This window comes from Aedes aegypti, chromosome 3, assembly GCF_002204515.2.
Source record: "Aedes aegypti strain LVP_AGWG chromosome 3, AaegL5.0 Primary Assembly, whole genome shotgun sequence".
In the NCBI taxonomy this organism is placed as follows: domain Eukaryota; kingdom Metazoa; phylum Arthropoda; class Insecta; order Diptera; family Culicidae; genus Aedes; species Aedes aegypti.
The window spans coordinates 381296214-381314713 of record NC_035109.1 but is presented as its reverse complement, the minus strand read 5'-3'; the positions used below and the strand labels follow the sequence as shown (position 1 = coordinate 381314713).

The 18500-nt window shown below is 34.8% G+C and overlaps 1 protein-coding gene across 3 annotated transcripts in view; it reads right to left on the bottom strand.

The window, feature by feature from the left end:
* LOC5569731 (spondin-1) overlaps positions 1-18500 on the bottom strand; it is a 136829-nt gene that overhangs the window by 97530 nt on the left and 20799 nt on the right. The window contains exon 2 of one of the 3 annotated variants that reach the window (XM_021853052.1): positions 8998-9169. The gene's annotated coding sequence lies outside the window, so the exon portion shown is untranslated. The remainder of the gene's footprint in view (positions 1-8997; positions 9170-18500) is intronic. The other 2 variants (XM_001652905.2, XM_021853053.1) reach the window with 2 other exon arrangements.

Here is an 18500-nt window from a genome sequence, read left to right as displayed (position 1 = left end):
TGAAAGTATCACAATTGTGGGGATCATTCTTGTTCTTTCTGGCGTTACGTCCCAACTGGGACAAAGCCTGCTTCTCAGATTAGTGTTCTTGTAAGCACTTCCACAGTTATTAACTGAGAGCTTTCTTTGCCGATTGACCATTTTTGCATGTGTATATCGTGTGGCAGGTACGATGATACTTTATGCCCTGGGAATCGAGAAAATTTCCTTTACGAAAAGATCCTCGACCAGTGGGATTCGAACCCACGACCCTCAGCATGGTCATGCTGAATAGCTGCGCGTTTACCGCTACGGCTAGCTGGGCCCCATAGTGGGCTGTGGGGATCATTGTTAGAGTGATTGTTCTTGACATTTTCGTACAGTGGGTGGTGGACTGGGTGGTGAGCGAACAGTCGACGCTGCGCGATTATACGCAGAGTGGCGTCAATGCCAAAATTGGAACAGCAGTGAACTGCCATTTCCATACAAATCCGCGTTCCGCGGAGCACCTGTCAGTATTGAAACATGACGTCACTCTTGTTTACAGTCACTCTAGTTATACGAACTGTCATTGTACTGAGGCAATTTGTTTCATAGATGGCACCACGGTAGAATTTACACATAGGGTTACTATCCGTCATGATTTAGCAGGACTTGTCCTGATTTTGAGATTCTTTTGATGTGTTCTTATTTATTTTTCATAATTCAAGCTTTGTCCTCCTTTTTTTCTGCTTGCCGAACACCATGGAATGTTAAAGATAATTTGAATTTCTTAAAACTATTATTCCATCACTATCAGAATGAAGGAGAGATCTCCAAAACTACTATTACTAGTTTTAGCATCATGAGATCATAAAAATGTGCAATATTTTGATGCATCGCTAGGAGGAATTTCCTCATTTGAATGCCATAATCTCAAAGCACAATTTGCAATTTCAGTGAAGATTATTAGGAACCATGGCCGAAACTATTAGACTTTACCAGGGGATACACGACCGCCCAATATCTCGCAATCCAGTTTTCGGTAAGTTTTAGGAGAGATCTTTGATCATAAGATTTTCGCCAGATTTCTCCCAAAAACTTCGATTGGTTTTAAGTAGGACCCTTATTGGATTTCTGGCGAGTTCTCACGGGATCTTAATGAAATCATCACGGAAGTTTCTTTGTGAAATTCTTTTAATTTAACAATTTACACCCACACCTGCTAATTAGAAGTTTCTCAAGATCTTTCGAGAAATACTACAAGTAACACATTATGAGTTAGAATTGCATTTAATAAACATATAATCTTATTGTAATCCAAGGAAAAATGACTTTTTTATTTGTGACAAACAACAGAGCACAATCTTAAAAGTATAAAATTAAAAATATAACTGTCCACAGCATGATCATTTGTTCTACATTACAAAAACAAACTTTGAAATGTCACAGAAATGTCTGGAATATTATTAATATTTTGTAATTACTCGGACTTTGAGTCAAAATAGAATTTACAGTGAAGTTGTGAAAATTGCAAAATGTCCTGATTTCAAATCTCCAGAAGATGGTCACCCTATTTACCTAAGAAATTTGGATAAATATGTTTCTGCTTGAACGTTTGTCTGTGGTTATTTTAAGCCGTTTTAATCTGTTTAAGCAGTTTTAAGCCGTTATAAGCCTTTTAGAGCCAGTTTACGCAATTTAAAACAGGTTTAAACAGTTATTAGCCGTTTCTAAACCGTTTTAAGCTAAAAGTTTTTGTTCTAAACCTTTTCAAGCCGTTTCAAGCCAGTTTGAGCCCGTTTTTAGTAATCTTTATCCGTTTCAAGCTATTTCAAGCCGTTTTAAACCGTTTTAAGTCAATTTGAGCCGTTTTAAGCTGTTTTCACCGTTCTGAGCCATTTAAGGCTATTTTAAGATGTTTTAAGTCAATTTTAGCCGTTTCAAGAAGTTTTAAGCCGGTTTAAACAGTTTTAGTAGTTTTAAGTAATTATAAACCGTTTTAAACCATTTTAAGCTGCTTTAAGCTGTTTAAAGTCGTTTTAAGCCTTTTTATGGCGATTTTATTCTGTTTTCAGCCTTTTCTAAACTATTTTAAGCCATAAGTTACTTAAAGACGTTTGAAGCTGTTTCAAGCCGTTTCAAGTCGTTGTAAGTAATTTTAACCTGTTTTAAGCCAAATTAAATCGTTCGAGGCTTTTAAACCCTTTTTATGCCGATTTATGCCATTTTAATTTATGCCCAACCCCGCCGAGGGCAGAGAGGGTACATTTTAGAATTTTGTGTATTTTTCCTTAGTTCAGAAATCAAAATGATTTTATTTTTGGCATGAACATTGGGCCATAACACGCATATAAGGAAAGTTTTATACGACTTTCGAAAGATTTTTGTATATTTGAAAAATGTTTGAAAAAACTGTATTATTCCATAACCCACAAATGCCTGGCTCTAACATAACATGTAATACAAAAAATTGTGCATTTTATATTTTTCTACAATCAATCAATCACATAAGAAAAGTCTGATAGAATTGAAATTGAAAATAAAACATATCCCAGAAAAAATGCATATTTTCAAAAGTACCGCAAAAACTCATATATTCATTATTATCAAAAATCGGTACTCAGAAGAAGCTTTAAGAAAAATTGTAAAATGACAGTGGTGCTCAAAAATGAAAATTAGTAAATTCACAAACTAAAATTGATAAATATGTGAATAAAAATATATTATTGTCCAAAGCGATTTTAGATGGCGAAATATGAAATTCTTAGAATGAAAATAAAAAGTTGGGTATTAGAGGGTTAAGCCGTTCTAAGCCATTTCTAAACTGTCCCAAACCATAAGTTATTTGGAGACGCTTTAAGCTGTTTTAAGCCGTTTTCTGTAGTTTTAAGTTATTCTAAACTGTTTTATGCCAGAAATTATTTTAGGCTGTTTTAAGCCGTTTTAAGCTATTTTAAGTAATTTTAAGCCATTTTAAGCCATTTTAAGTAGTTTTAAGCCGTTTTGTTAGAGCCGTTTACGCCGTTTTAAGTCGTTTTAAGTCATTTTAGGTCAATGTAAGTCGTTCTGAGCCGTTTTAAGTCGTTTTAAGCTATTTTAAGCCGTTTTACGTAGTTTAAAGCCGTTCTATGACATTTTTAGATAACTTAAATCGTTTTACATCATTTTAAGCCGTTGTCGTTAAAAACCATTCCATTCCGTTGTGTGGGACACCACAATTCCGCCTCCGAGTGAGAACCACCTGGCATGCTGCTGTATACGTCCGACGCGTCCGATGGTCCATCGATGAAAGAGGACGTAACGCGGTGATGTGCTCTGACGGTGACGATCATACCGTTGCACAATGGTCGGGCTCCATATAAAGAGGCGGCCAAAACTACCAAAAACTTTGTTGAGATTTTTATGATTTTTTTAATTTTAAAATATACCTCATGTGTTATATTATTACGATCCTTAATTGAAATTGAACTAAAATTTAAATTTCTATGATTTTTATGACGGCAAACAGGCTGAAGTCAAAAAATTGAAAAATGTAACAATAAGATAGAGCACAAAATTTATAATTTAGGAATGCAATATTTCCCCAAAGTTACCCACTATCTGAAAGCTTATGGTTCAACACTTTTATCGAGCATGAGGATGGAAAAAAATATTTGGTTTAAGTTTTAATACTATTCAATATTACATTTTAGTAATTTTTGTGATTTTGAATATGAAAAAGAACTCTTGTCGCGTCATGTCGCCGCCATTTCGAATATTGCACATCAAAAAGCATCCTCAGATCTTACAAAAAACCTTTAAAATTTTTGCAGAAATTTGCTGATTTGCAAGTTAGAGCTTTTTGAATAATTCAATATTTTACATATATTTTGACGATATTTTTCATACAAAGTTTATTTAAAATTTATTTAACCACTATTCATACACATTTTGATCAAACTCAAAGAAAAATATAAACAAAATTTGTGCTTTCAGCCCGGTTTGATAACAATTTTAATTTAAAAAAAAAATTTTTTCAAAGTTACGTAATTTGTGAATAATCCCTTCTGAAACAGCAAAAACGCCAAATAACATATTCAGATTACATATTTCATCGATTAAGGCGATAAAAATAGTTTTGGCCAAACTTCACTTTTTTCCGACCATTGTGCGTTGAGTAGAATGGCTGCGTGCCGTCAAATTGTCAGATGACTACACGCATGTAATAAGTTAGTCATTACTCATCGCATGCCACACATCCCCCTTCTACTCAAATAAAAAAGGCAAAAAAACATGACACAATTCATTTATTATTAGAATACTTCAAGAAATCTGCCAAAATATGACAGTATTTTTTCTCTAAGAATTTCTCCTAAGCATGATCATCCCGATCATGCAACATTTTTTATGCGTTGTCATCCCGAACAACAATCGAATTCTTTCTCTTGGTCGTCCCGAACAACATGCAACAATTTTCTTGCGTGGTCGTCCCAAATAACACGCGAATTCTTTCTTCAACCATTCTTCCAATGCATGATCATCCCGAACATGCAATATTTTTCATGCGTGGTCATCCCGAACAACACGCGAATTATTTCTCTTATAATGCTTCTAATGCACGGTCGTCCCGAACAACATGCAACCATTTTCTTGCGTGGTAGTCCCAAATATCACGCAAATTCTTTCTCCAAGAATTCTTCCAATGCAGGATCATCCCAAACATGCAACATTGTGTATGCGTGGTCGTCCCGAACAACACACGAATTCTTTCTCTAAGAATTTTTCACATGCATAGTCATCCCGAACAACATGCAAAAGTTTTCCTGCGTGGTCGTCCCGATCAATACGCAATTTATTCCACTAAGCATTTTTCTAATGCATGGTAGTCCCGATCAACATGCATACATTACCCTTCGGTAGTCACCTCGAACAACTCCTTAGTCCTTCGACATGGGGAAAATAAATGCATTATATAACGACACTAAACACTATCACATTATATACATATGAAACTCATTTATTTTATCTCCGATAATACCCGTACACTACCTTTTCTCAAAATTGATTATTCCTTTTATCATTCCTTTCAACGCGCCATTTTAAAATTAACACAGGAAAACTAGGCTAAATTCAAGTATTTAATAGCACAACACATCAGCACGGTTGTCATATGCAAACAAACATCGAACGTCCAGTCAATTTATTTGAGATTCAGTGTTAAAGCCTAATGTTGAAAGAACAATATTTTTGTGCAAAAACTCATTTAATAAATATTCTCAAGCCATGTTTTCTCCTAACAGGTATATGCTGCATGATATTACAACTTATCATGTCAGCAGCACGCCTCAAAATTCTGATTTTCTATCATTTTCCCACAAAAAAACTTAGCTACAGAATGATGCAGCTTTTGTTCAATTATCTACTACGTTTTTATACCAGTGTAAGATTGGCACAAGTAGTGTTTTGCTTCGATTTGTGATTAAGTCACGTTGTCTCTTAATATAACAGAGCGGTGAAAGTAACGGTTTGGCTGCGAAAGTTATAAATCGTACTTTCGTCGTTTTGTAATTCCAAAAATTACACGACATAAAAGTGAAAATCGAGTTGGTTCAGAGTTGAACGTGTAGAATTTCGTCTGTGAAACACAAAGTAGCAATAAACTAAGTTGGTTGACTTACGGCTGTTCTGATAAGCTTTCAAGATTTGCTTTTCGAACGAAATTCACCATAAAACTTTTCAATAATATTGCTTTCGTCTTCATCGTAGATCATCAGGATTCGCTAACACAAAACAGCCGATCACTCTCTTACGCAATATGGCAATTCATGGCGAAATTCTATCTTTTCCGTGCTTCAACAACTACTGACACTGTTGCTTTCAGATTTCCCGAAAGGAAAGAGAACTATTTTTTTGATCACCGTGCAATGAGCAATTACCTGAAGCATTCCACAGCACCAAAAAACATGTTCCACGCTCCTGTCCACGATCAATAGGCCTTATACAATCAAATACGTTACCAACATTCTCGAGCTTCCAAACAGTTCACTAGAAAAGAAAACAACGTGATCTATTTTGACTGCTCCACTTTTCCTTCACTTCCGAACGATAATTATAGGACACAACTTTATTTCGTATACTATTTCGACACAACTTTCCAACTTTCCAGATGCCGGGTGGCTCTCACCGGCATCTACAGATTCTTTAATTTGGTTTGCTGTCCTACTGGGCAACAAAAACCTGACTGGATCGCCATTGTGGGAAACCACAATTCCGCCTCCGAGTGAGAACCACCTGGCATGCTGCTGTATACGTCCGACGCGTCCGATGGTCCATCGATGAAAGAGGACGTGTCGTGGTGATGTGCTCTGACGGTGACAATCAGACCGTTGAGTAGAATGGCTGCGTGCCGTCCAACTGTCAGATGACTACACGCATGTAATAAGTTAGTCATTACTCATCGTATACCACACACGTTGTAAGCAGCTTCAATCCGTGTTTAGCCGTTTTTCGCCGTGTTTTAGTCATCTTTATCCGTTTTAAGTTGTTTCGAACCGTTTTAAGCCGTTTTATGCTGTTATAAGAGGTTTTGATCAGTTTCAAGTCGTTTTAAGCAGCGTTTAACCGTTTTATGTTATTTTAAGTCAATTTTATGGATGCGATAATAAATATCAACCGTGAGCTATAATGAGGGCGTAAGTCGCATGATCGCATCTCTTTTGTGAACAAAGGTGACAAGATGTGGGTTTGTTTGCATTTTCTCACTTCAGACACCAATGCAATATTGCGTCCTGAAGGGGAAAAATACTGACAAACTTGCATCTCGTCACTTTTATTAACAGGAGATAAGATCAATGAAGATAAATCGATCATGGAACATCCTGTGGGATACTTTGGGAGATTTTTTAAAGTAATCTCTTCATTAATTCTGATGGAATTTATTGAAAAATAACGCGACTATTCAGCAAGATCATGCTGAGGGTAACAGTTTAAAATCCTCATCGGCAAGGATCTTTTAGAGTTGGGCATTTCCTCGACTATCTAGGGCATGTAGTATGTTTGTGCTTGTCGGACTATATACATGCACACAAAAATCTTAAAAGCAGGCATGTTCCAGTAGGAATATGAAAGAATGTGGAGAAATTATTGTAGAAAAATCCCAGAAGCAACCACTGAAAAAATATTTAGGGAGGTCTTTGAATATACTGAATCTTCGGAAGAGTAGAGCGTAGAAACCACTCAAAAAATTGTGTAGTATTGCAGTGAAAATTATTTAGAGAAGCTTCTGGTGGTTTATCTCATATCCCTTAATGAACCCACGGAGGCAATCGTAGGACAAATTCTTGGGAGATTTTCTGGAGAACATCCTGAAGGTAGCCCTAGTAAAACTCCAGAGTGAATCTATGAAGAAACTTATGCGCAAATACCTAGGAACATTTTGGAGAATTCCGAAAAAAAAATCTTCGAAAGAAGTCCGGTAGGTTTTCTTGAGAATTCTTCCAGGAATTCTTTGCGAAGCTCCTCCAAGGATTCGTTCAGCAGTTGTTGTTAGAAATTTTCTTCGTAGATTCCAGAGCAAATTTGCTGAAACTCCTTTAGGCTTATATGAGAACTACATCTCTCGACAAATTCTAGTTGAACTCGGATGAAAAAGGAGATTCTGATCGATGTGACTGCTACCAATAAAGTAAATTAGCAATAGTGCAAGATAGTAGAAGGTGAGTGTTGTGTAGTGTTATTTTTTAGTTGCCCACCACCTCTCTTTTCTGAAGGGAAACCTGTTTACGCCCAGTCAATATCCTTTTTCACTACATGTTAGGTGAAATAGAAAGTTATCACTACTGCATGTCAACGTTGGTTTTGAATCAAATCCACAATACCTGCCTCGACACATATCTGTAACATGATTACCATATCATTGTCAGTCACACATTTTGTGACAGTATATTTACTCAGTAGATTCAAATGGTTTCTTTCCAACGTCACCGACGGAATGCAAATACGTCGGCACAGATTATATTCACCGAAGCGAAACATATTATTCATACCATCCTTCAGTACGACAAACTCAACCCACTGAATGATGCTGCTTCAGGTATTGTCTTGCGTCAAGATAAGTCCGTATTGCAAATAACATTCTACCTCTGCCACAATTTCCTCACATTTTGGAACAACGTGGCTTTGCACGGTGAAAGGCAGAACGAGCGTGGGATTTGTGCAGCAATGCGAGCAAACCTAATAATGATGCTGCTTTTAAAATTGGGGTTGTACCCGAGCAGGAACGAATAACTCGCACCCATCTGTGCATACCATATTTCAAAATCATAACATAATTTGCTTTTGTTCAGTAGTTCAACTATTAGTATGGGATTATTGTGGCATTAGAAGTATTGTTTAAAACAATGAAAACTACCTCATTGAGGTGTTTAAAAGCTACTGAGGATCATAATAGCAATACCTAATCCAATCATCAGTGTGGTGTTTGTAGAATATGCATGAGATAGTATTTGAGGTATTTTACCTCTTATGCAGGGCTTTTTCATGTCTCATTCAGAAAGTAAGTATTTCAAATTGTTTGGTATGGAATATCACAAATTGGTATTCAGCAGCAATTTTTTGCTTTTCGGGTATTCAAAATCATCATTCTACCCATAAGGGTTTTGAAACCTGTCCCACCCCTTGAAGTCTTCGTCATATTTGTTCTTGTATCATGCAACATCGCACTATGGGCCAGAAATCAAACTTTTGCGACAAAAATCCCAAAACCTTCTATATACCTTTCTATAAAATTATCTGAATCTCTCATTATTGAAAAAAGGGTGATTGTATACCGTCGATTTCGACTGAATTATTACAGTACTTCATTGCATTTTCTGAAGTTGAATTTTGTTTGAACGGAAATCTATGTTTTCTGTAAATGAAAACCGAACTAAGAACTATCCCAAGCACTAAGTTTGTATACTCTTAGGTTGATTTTTTTCCATTATGCAAGTGCTTGAAATTTTGTCACGAAACTTCGATTGCTGACCCAGAGTGCATCGATAGGATATATTAACATACCTGTAGTTTCTGCAACTGGTGCTTCCGTATCCAACTGGTCCAAATTTTACTTCCGTTCTATCGTTTATCACTCACTATAGTTGCTTTTGCAGCTGCCCGTTCGTTCACTTCCAAATGCACACTATTTATCTTCGCTGGAAAATCCGTGTGGGAAAAGTGCTGTTGGTAAATCCTAAACTTACATTAGGGGGGAAACCGGACGAAAGCTGCTTTTGTCTGTGCGTAGAAACGAGCTTTCTCTCTGTTTGGCATTCCATCGATAACACTTCACCAGCTATTGTGCCTCTTCAAGTGGGTACAGAAACCCTTCTGCCCTTGTTACTGGCTTCACTCAGTCACTCTTTCGGTGCAATCATTCACCCTGGTGTGGTGAAGTTTCGTAGAATTTTACCCAAAATTAGAGGAGTGTTATATAAATCAAGCTGAATGTAGACTAATAGGTTACAAACAAAGGAATTCACCTTTTCTCCAATGCCAAAGCACGAACATTTTTATTAGATTATTAAGATTTACTAGCCCTATATATAAGATAATTTATTAGGATTGTTAATTATTATTTAAGATAAGTAAGATTATTGACCCTATATTGCCGTAACATATTAATGATAAACCCCAAAGCGCTACTAGGATCTCTTGATAATTTCTTACAGGAAGTTTAATGAACAGAGTGAAGTGTTTGTTCAATCGTATAGTTTTGAATGTGAGTTAATTTTAGTGAAGTTATACTTTTCGATGAAATGTGCTTTTGTAGAATCTTTCCCATAATAATGAAATCCAATGAAGTTTTCGAAATAATTGTTCTTTTTACTGTGGTCATTATTGTATTTAAAATTTTAGTAGAAAACGTTATAAATAGCAATTTGGTCATCACAATGCCCACAATATTACCACTTTTAAACTTGCATGGGATTCGCGGTTTTCAACAACTGATGACGTTCGAAACGATCGATTGCAAGCAATTGCATTAAAAAAAAACACCTTGAAAAACAAATAAATCACCCGAATGACTAAACACAACTTACATCAAAGAGGATTTGGTGAACAATTCACCATGAAGACGAATGAAGGAGAAACATCAAGACACTATATACATTCAAGTGTATCATAAAACAAATTTGTGGAACCGTGAAACCCGTGATCGTAAAGTCGTAAGCAGTTTTCAAACAGGACCTATTAGCATAATAAAAATCGAGTTTTCCCTATTCTTTTAAGATCTGAATTAATTCTTACGGAATGCAAAAAAAAAATCTCGTTCGAATACGCATAGACCCAATCAGCATAGTAAAGACGATAATTTAAAAAATAATATTTATAGTACGGGTACCAGATGGCGGCAGTGTGTAAAAGTCAAAAGCAAACAAAAACTATGTTGTTCTTCCGCGAATCGGTATCAGGAAAAAAAACTTCTGAACTTGAGATACTGGTAAGTATCGGTAGTTTCTCATGACATATGATAAACTTCTTCTTATTATACTTTTTATATAGTTTGAACCTGAGAGAGACTCGCGAAGAGGAAAAATATGAACGTCATATGCAGCCCAGTTTCCCCTCACACGAAACGTCAAATGCAGCCCACTGTTTTTATGGCTGAAAAAGTGAAAAGTATTGTGTTCAAAGTAAACTGTTATTAAAAACCTCAGTCGGCGGAGCAGTTTTTTCCAAAGTTGCTGATAAATCTAAGCAGAAGATTAATTGTTTCTAATGTCTGCTACGTTTTCTGGCATGAAATTTCACTCAAACGGCTTTTTATGATTCGATGTGATGCAAACTCAAACATTTTTTGCTGAGAGGTTCATGTGAGGATTTGAACAGCATGCGCATAATTGGTATAAACACAACGTGGTATAAACACAAATACAGCAATCACAGAAAAAGAAGACCGACATCGCGAGTCTCGTCTCAGGTTTGAACAACTGCGAGGAAACAAAAAGTTCCTGGATCAAAGTAGGAAAATATGTAAAAAGTATGACGATCCTTCGGATCATCAGCAAACTCAAGTTTTGTGCTGTATTATACCGTAAAACGGGGTAACTTTGATAATGCGGGTAACTTTGATAGTGCGAGACCCGCAAACATATTGAACGAAATAACGAAGTTTCTGTTGATCAGTTAAGCAAAACGAATGCAAAAGTAAAGAGTATTAGTATGACACTTCATGTCAAAGCTATTTTCATTGGAATCAAGTGCATTTGAGGCTTTTTATACGAATATTAAAAATTGACACAATTTTAGCATTTTCGAAACGCTTACAAACAATCTGTTCTACGATCACTATTTGAAGTAGTTTTGTATAGTTGGCCACTTATCTTTGACAGCCCAGTTATCCTAGAACTTGAATACGGTCTCAAATCTCTTAGCGAAAAGCATTTCCACAAACTGGGACCATTTTTGTAATCTAAGTCAGAAATTTCCATATAACGTTAAACGCCTAGGGTTATGCAATGCCCTACAAATGTTCGTTTTTCATTCAATTTTGTTTGATTCATACTCCATTATCAAAGTTACCCCAAAACAGAAAACCAACTTTCGATTATATGAAAAATTATATATTCATTCAAAATAAATATTTTGGCAATCTATCGACTACAATCGATAGCTAGAATGCCAGTACTTGTTTTAAAAATATAAATTATAATTATTTGAAACAGCATGCATAAATATTCAAGTTTTCTTCGAAAAAACTATCAAAGTTACCCCGTTTTACGGTACTGATAAAAGCGTTAACAAATAAAATTTTGGGTGATGCAAACAACAATAACGAATAAAGAAAACATCTTTTCAAGCAACCATATGGAGAAAACACCAAATGTTATCATATAAATAGTAAATTTATTATCCAACCAACCATGTACTGGATAACCAGCAAATCACATTGGGTTTTGCTGGAAATTCAGCAATAGAGCTGTCAATATTCTGAAATTCGTGTTTGCTGAATGATCAGCAAACTTTGTTTTGCTGAATGGATTGCTGGATTTACAGCACAAAAAAAAATCAGCAAAATTTTGCTGGCTTCCAGCAATAAAAATTGGGTGTGTAGATGAAATATATAAGTCTTTGACAGGTTTTTGCTGAAGTTTCAGCAATCTCAGGAACATACTGAATATTCAGCAAACAATGATACCATTGCTGATATTTCAGCAAAATGTCATTTTCTGAACTTTTTCCAGCAATTCGTTTTGCCTGGCCGTTCAAGGTAAAAATTTGGTGTTTATGTAAGCGTTGTGCGTGCCCGATTAATTTAGTAATATTCCCCAGAGAAGACTTACAGAGAATCTAGAGGGGATATGTATTGTTTGGTGTCAATCGGATGTATTTGGTTATCAATCAATTTAATCGTGTGAAATGCATGAGAAAGCTATTGACTGTTTAACGATAAACTTGCGACGATCGACGCGACACCATATTTCATATAACGGAGGGTATTAGAACTAACTTGGATGTGATGCTTTGGAGGTTATTTGGCAATTTGGAGGTTAAAATCCCCTCCAAACACTAGCGATTTTGCGGTGGCATGTTGACGTTTGATGACGAATATGCATACCAATATTGAGGCCATATACGCACTTCGCAAGACTTTGTTGGGCTTTCCATGAGACAATACAATGCCACAAAATTTCGATGAAAATAAAAAAAAAATATTTCCATTTAGTCTCGAGCCCCACTAAGAGATTATTTGCCAATATGGAAGCAGGTTTCTATACAGCAACACTTGCTTTGTTATTGTTCGAAGCCTATCATCATAAAATGCAAAGCTCGGAAGACAAGTTCTGATTTAGTTACCGCAATATCATTCAACACTATGGACCAATGCACGAATTCACTAATTTGACGTTTGAGCGATGCCGAATTCACATTCCATGGTCACATAAATAACACGGCACCGCTAAAACGTCAAATAATAAACGCGTGCATTGGTCCGTGGACCAATTGACCAATGCACGAGTTCACTATTTCACGTTTGAGCGGTGCCGTGTTCCCAAGTAACCATGGAGCATTATATCATTGCATATATAATGCAGCTGCCATTAAAGTAGTTTAAAAGTGGAAAAGGGCCCATTTACAGTTGAATTAATGCATAAACGACGATAAAGCAATGAAGCAATTTATAAAGTAACATTAGTGCAGCAGTGTAATTTATAAAATGATATTAGTGCATTCTTACATTTGTATTGTAGAATTAATTTTTTATTGCTTGACAGCACTTGAAATATGTCGAATAAAAGCAATGTTACATCAATGTTGTTGATATGCAGTAGAATACGTGCAATGTTATAATGCTTGTGGTTACTTGGGTTATTTATGTGACCATGGAAACTAGTGAACTCAAACGTCAAATTAGTGATCTCGTGCATTGGTCCATTCTGTATTGAATTTTGCTATTTCCGACATGGTTTGTTGTCATACGGTGTTTCATTATCACCGTTATTATCAAATAAAAAAATCGTTAGAACTTTTAACGCCAGATGGTTTGAATACCTATCTATAACTCTGGAAAGATTAAAAACCCTAAGTAAAATTTTGAGTTATTGACTGATACGCCCCGTAACTGGCAAGAACATTGATTTTCAATTAATTGACAATGTATTTCAATACCAGAAATTGGTTTGGAAAAACCTTCTTTTTAATTAGAACTTATCATAATTAACTGATTATGTGTAGGCTCAAATGCTGGAATTATAATATTTAAAAAGTGTTTGTAGCTCATTTCATTTCACGTTTTTGTCGCATTCGAATCGTTGTTTGATACGTTAAAGTTCTCACTGAACGAATTTGAACTGACCTTTGAAGGACAACGGACTAGCAATACCCCGACCAGTGGCACAGTCCTGACGAAAAATTTTCCGAACTGACGCGGGAATCGAACCCACACTACTACACAAAAACAATTTTATGATTCTGAGTGTGTTTCTATCCCGCAGAATTGCACGGTGTATGGGATTTTTGTGGCACAAAAACTGAATATTTTCTTGGCAAACTAAACCTTTCAGACGGGGTTGGTGGTCTAATGGCTACCGCTTCTGCTTCATAAGCAGATGGTCATGGGATCAATCCCAGGCTCGTGCCTTTTCTGGTACTTTGTGTTGTACTTGCTTCTTCAACACTTAATCTATCACACTTAAACTATTCATTCATAGCAATCGCTAGAACCAGAGACGGACAAGCAACCGTTTCCGTACTCTTCCATTTTTTCATCATTATATCACGCCTACCCTTTCGCCTGACACATAGGCAGTCTGCTAAGATCAAACCTTACTGCCATGCCTTTCCCTCAACCCATACACTTCCGGTCTACAGTGGGCCAGTAAAAGTGCAATATCAATTCCTCCCCCTTTCCCACATTGGTCTGCATTCTGACGTGGCAGGCGCCATTGTGGTAGCCGAAGCGCACCGATTCACTTTCCCGACAACTTCAGACGAATGGAAATGGTATGAGTTCTTATTTGTAACCTTTTGCAAAATACCACTTGAGCCCGCACATAGCCAATTGATTATGGTAAGTTTTTATAAAATGGATTGATTTGTTTTTACTTAGATCTTGTTAATAAAGATAATAATAATAAAAATAATGATCATTTTTTTGTGAAAGAGTGCGTTCCAAACCAGCATCCGGTATTGAAACACATTTGTTATTTAATTTAAAACCAACGTTTTTGACAGTCATGTCTACAAAAGGGTGTAAATTCTGCCCAGAGGTGTAGAATTTATAAATGGCGTGTGGCGTTAAAAGCTTTGATGGTTATTTTTTTATGATGCTGATAGATGAAACACCGTGTTGTCCACATAGTTTGTCGATAATAAATTGTAGTGGAGAACATTTTTACCAGAAATTGCTTCAGTAAATCATTCAAAAATGTGTAGGGCAAAGTGGGGCAAAAGTAATCACAGCTTAATCAGCTGAAATGTGATTTATGCAGTAGTAATTTTCGGCTCAACTTTTGCTGCATGATCCAACATGAAGATGAAATGTTATTCAACGCTTTATGTAAGGGTATTTCTAGGTCTATCGGATGCTCTGAGATGTGTTTTTGTTTTTGTTTTTGCGTAAATGCTTGGAAACAATTTTTGACCCATAGTGGGGCAAGAGTTAGAATCAGCGGGGCAAAAGCTCGAGCCATATATTATTCATTTATTTAGTTAACATCTAAACAGATAACGTTATTGTCAGCCGTCAGCAAGGATCCAAGGTAGACGAACTCATCGACTTTCGGAGTAGTAGAATAAGTGTTTTCCATAGATAAATCAATATGGCCGGAACAAATTTGAAATTTTACTTTTGTCACCCCCCCCCCCCCCCTCATATTTTTCAAAAAGTCAGAGGGGGGAAATAAATAAAATGTCTTATTTGCAGTGTTGGGTTTCATTGTTTTTTGAGGTTTTAGCTAGTTTTATAGTTCGTCCTTACGATATTACATAAGATAACAGGTGTTATTGCATCATAAGTCCTAAATCGTTTCGTTAATGCTAATAGGTGTGGGATTTTCCATTGAACGTTTTTTCTTTTAGAATAAAGTTTACGCCACTTTTACTGTAAAAGTGTAGCCTTTGAAAATAAAATATTTTAGGGATTTTCATGAATTATTGTTTATATATTCTTTCAATGAGCAATCAATTAGTCAAATCAATTCAGCAATTGGCTCTTAAAATTTATTTGAGTTCATGTTTTCCTAGTAGATCCTCCTTCTGGATTATATCGCGATGAAATGTCCTTGTCCGTGTCTTCAATGTGTTTTTGTAAACGTTATGATTTTTTTAAATTGAAGAATAAAACTATATTTATGGGAGAAATTGTTCTGTACATATAAAATCGTATTTAGAAAAAGTGCTGCTTTTCAGGACACTTACAACTAGGAACAATGGAAATTCGAGATTTCGCGGAAGCCATAAAATTTGGCCTTCGACGCGAAATTCGTTTGATCGTTTTAATTCATATGAAGAACGCAATTTTTTTCAGTTTGTTGCCTATGAAAATGGTTTATTTATTTTTGAGTCAAGGTTCCTCCAACAATTTTCGTATCTTTTAGTTTATCTTGACTTTCTTCTGATTGCATGTTATGATTTAAATTTTTAATTGCTACTCTGATGATAAATTTATTATCTTGATTTGTAAAACACAAATTACAATTATCAACACACCGCTGAGTTAACACATTTGAAATGTATTTTAACTGAGAATGTGTACTGTAGTGCTAAAGTATGGGGCCTCGACAAAACCGTGAAATTTTAGTTTAGTTACCTTCGTCAGCCGTGATATTAAAAAAAAATACTGTAAATTTCCATTGTCCCTACTTGCAACCTATTATACTGCCGTCCTATGCATATTTATCTAACAGTCGCTTAGGTTTGCAAAAAAACATGTCACAAGAGAGCATAGAAGAACAATATATTTCACAGAGAAAATTTTCTTCAATTTTATTCAAATCTAGTGAAATATTTTTACAAACAAAATGTTACATATATGTTAAATCAAATTAAAATCTAAATTTTATTTAAAATTGCATCCATGTGCAACATTTCTGCAATGTTCCTAAAGTTGTAAATAGTTTAAACAATTTTAAAGTTTAATATTTTCTCTCACCAAAACTCAAGAGTGATTGTCTAAAACATTTTGATTTGACGATTATATGTGGCAAAAACATGGTTTTACAGCATATAAGTATAAAAAATTGATGAATTTTTCGAAATTTCAATTTTATGATTTATTTCTATATTATTTATATTATTTCGACACATTTTGATGGAAGGTGACAAAAGAAAATTTTAAGATTTGTTCCGGCCTAATGTTGACTCAAAAATAGCCTTTGAAAATGGCCTATGAGTTTTTGCAAACAATTTATTTGCCAAATTCTAGTTTCTAAACCGTTTTGGACTACAAGAAAAAAAATAAACGGAAAAAATATTGATTTCTTTATTATGAAAAATTTAAACATAAAATTCAAATTTTAAATGACACAAAAACCAAATTTTTAATATTTTTTAAATTTTTATCAAAAAATTTTGATAGGAAACAGGTGTTTCAGACCAAGTTTCATGATCTAGAAAATTTAAAAAAAAATTTTGCTACGAATAACTTTTAGCTGATTTTAAAATTGTTTGTTGATTATCATGAGCAGTTCTCTAGAAGTAGTTATTTTCGAGTTAATTCAAGCTCAATGCAAAACATTATTAATTTAATAATAAAATTGGCCATTTTCATTAGTCATTCGTGATTCTCCATTAATGACAATAGGTTTTCGAGAGTATAGGCCATATTTCTCATCACTGATTTTCTTTTCTTTTTGTATAATCGCGACTAACTAATAGAAATGGCCCATTAAAATATTAAATTTATTAATTTCTTGCATTCAGCTTAAAATATTTCTAGAATGATCACTTCATGGTAAACATTATTGTTTAAAATAATTTCAAGATTTTTATTTTACCTATCATCAAAACGTATTTATTTTAACAAAAGACCAAAATTTTAAAAATCAACCAATAGTTGTTCTTGAACAAAATTTGTTAAAAATTTTTCCATCTCGAAACTTTTACGGAAATACCTGTTTTCTATCAATACACCACGGTAAAAAATCAATAAATATTAAACATGGGGTTTTTGTGTAAGTTAAAATTTAATGATAAATATTTTTTTTTTTTTGTTTTGTAGTCCTATTTTAAATTGAATTTTTTTTTCTTGAATCAACAGTTTTGAAACTATATATTTTTTTTCCAATAAATTGCACCCAAAAACTCATAGACCATTTTTTAAAGTTATTCTTGAGTCAAAATGATCGATATATCTATGAAAAACACATACACTTGCCATACAGAAACATGTGTAAAATTTTATCCAAATCGAAGGATATTTACTTTTTTTCTGGGTATATTTCACTAAAGTCGAACTTTTGCCCCACGTTGATCCATAGGGATTTCTTAATAATGCTTTTCTTATAAATATACCGTCAGGAACTATTCCATCAAATTTTCCACTTATCGTTTCAGAGATTTCTTGTTATATCCTTCAGTAGATGTTTGTTTTACAGAATTTCTTCCAACATTGCTAAAGAAATTCTTTTAGAATCTTCCTTCAGCAATTGTTTCAGCGCTATTTGGTGAGCCCCCTCAAAATTCTATAATAAATTTCGTCTCAAAACATGTATTTAATAAGTTTCGGAATTTATCTCAATTACCCTATTTTTCAATTTCAGTGGCCAATCAAATTGGCTTGTAAAACCTGTCCGACTTATATTCTGAACTGGTGGAAATGAAACTACAGTTAATGGTACAATGCACACTTCTTCAGATATTGTTTCCAGAAACTCTTTACGATGTTCTTCCGATAATTTATTGAGTGATTCATTCGAAAGTTTCTTCTGGATATCATTTCGTGATTCTCTTATCGATTCCTCAGTAAATTCATCCGAGTAGAGGTTTATGCTCCAATAGCTCATAGATTTCTACCAAAAAAAGGCAACGAAAACATGTTTAATATTCATCTAGAACTTCTAATTATTCCATGATGAAGC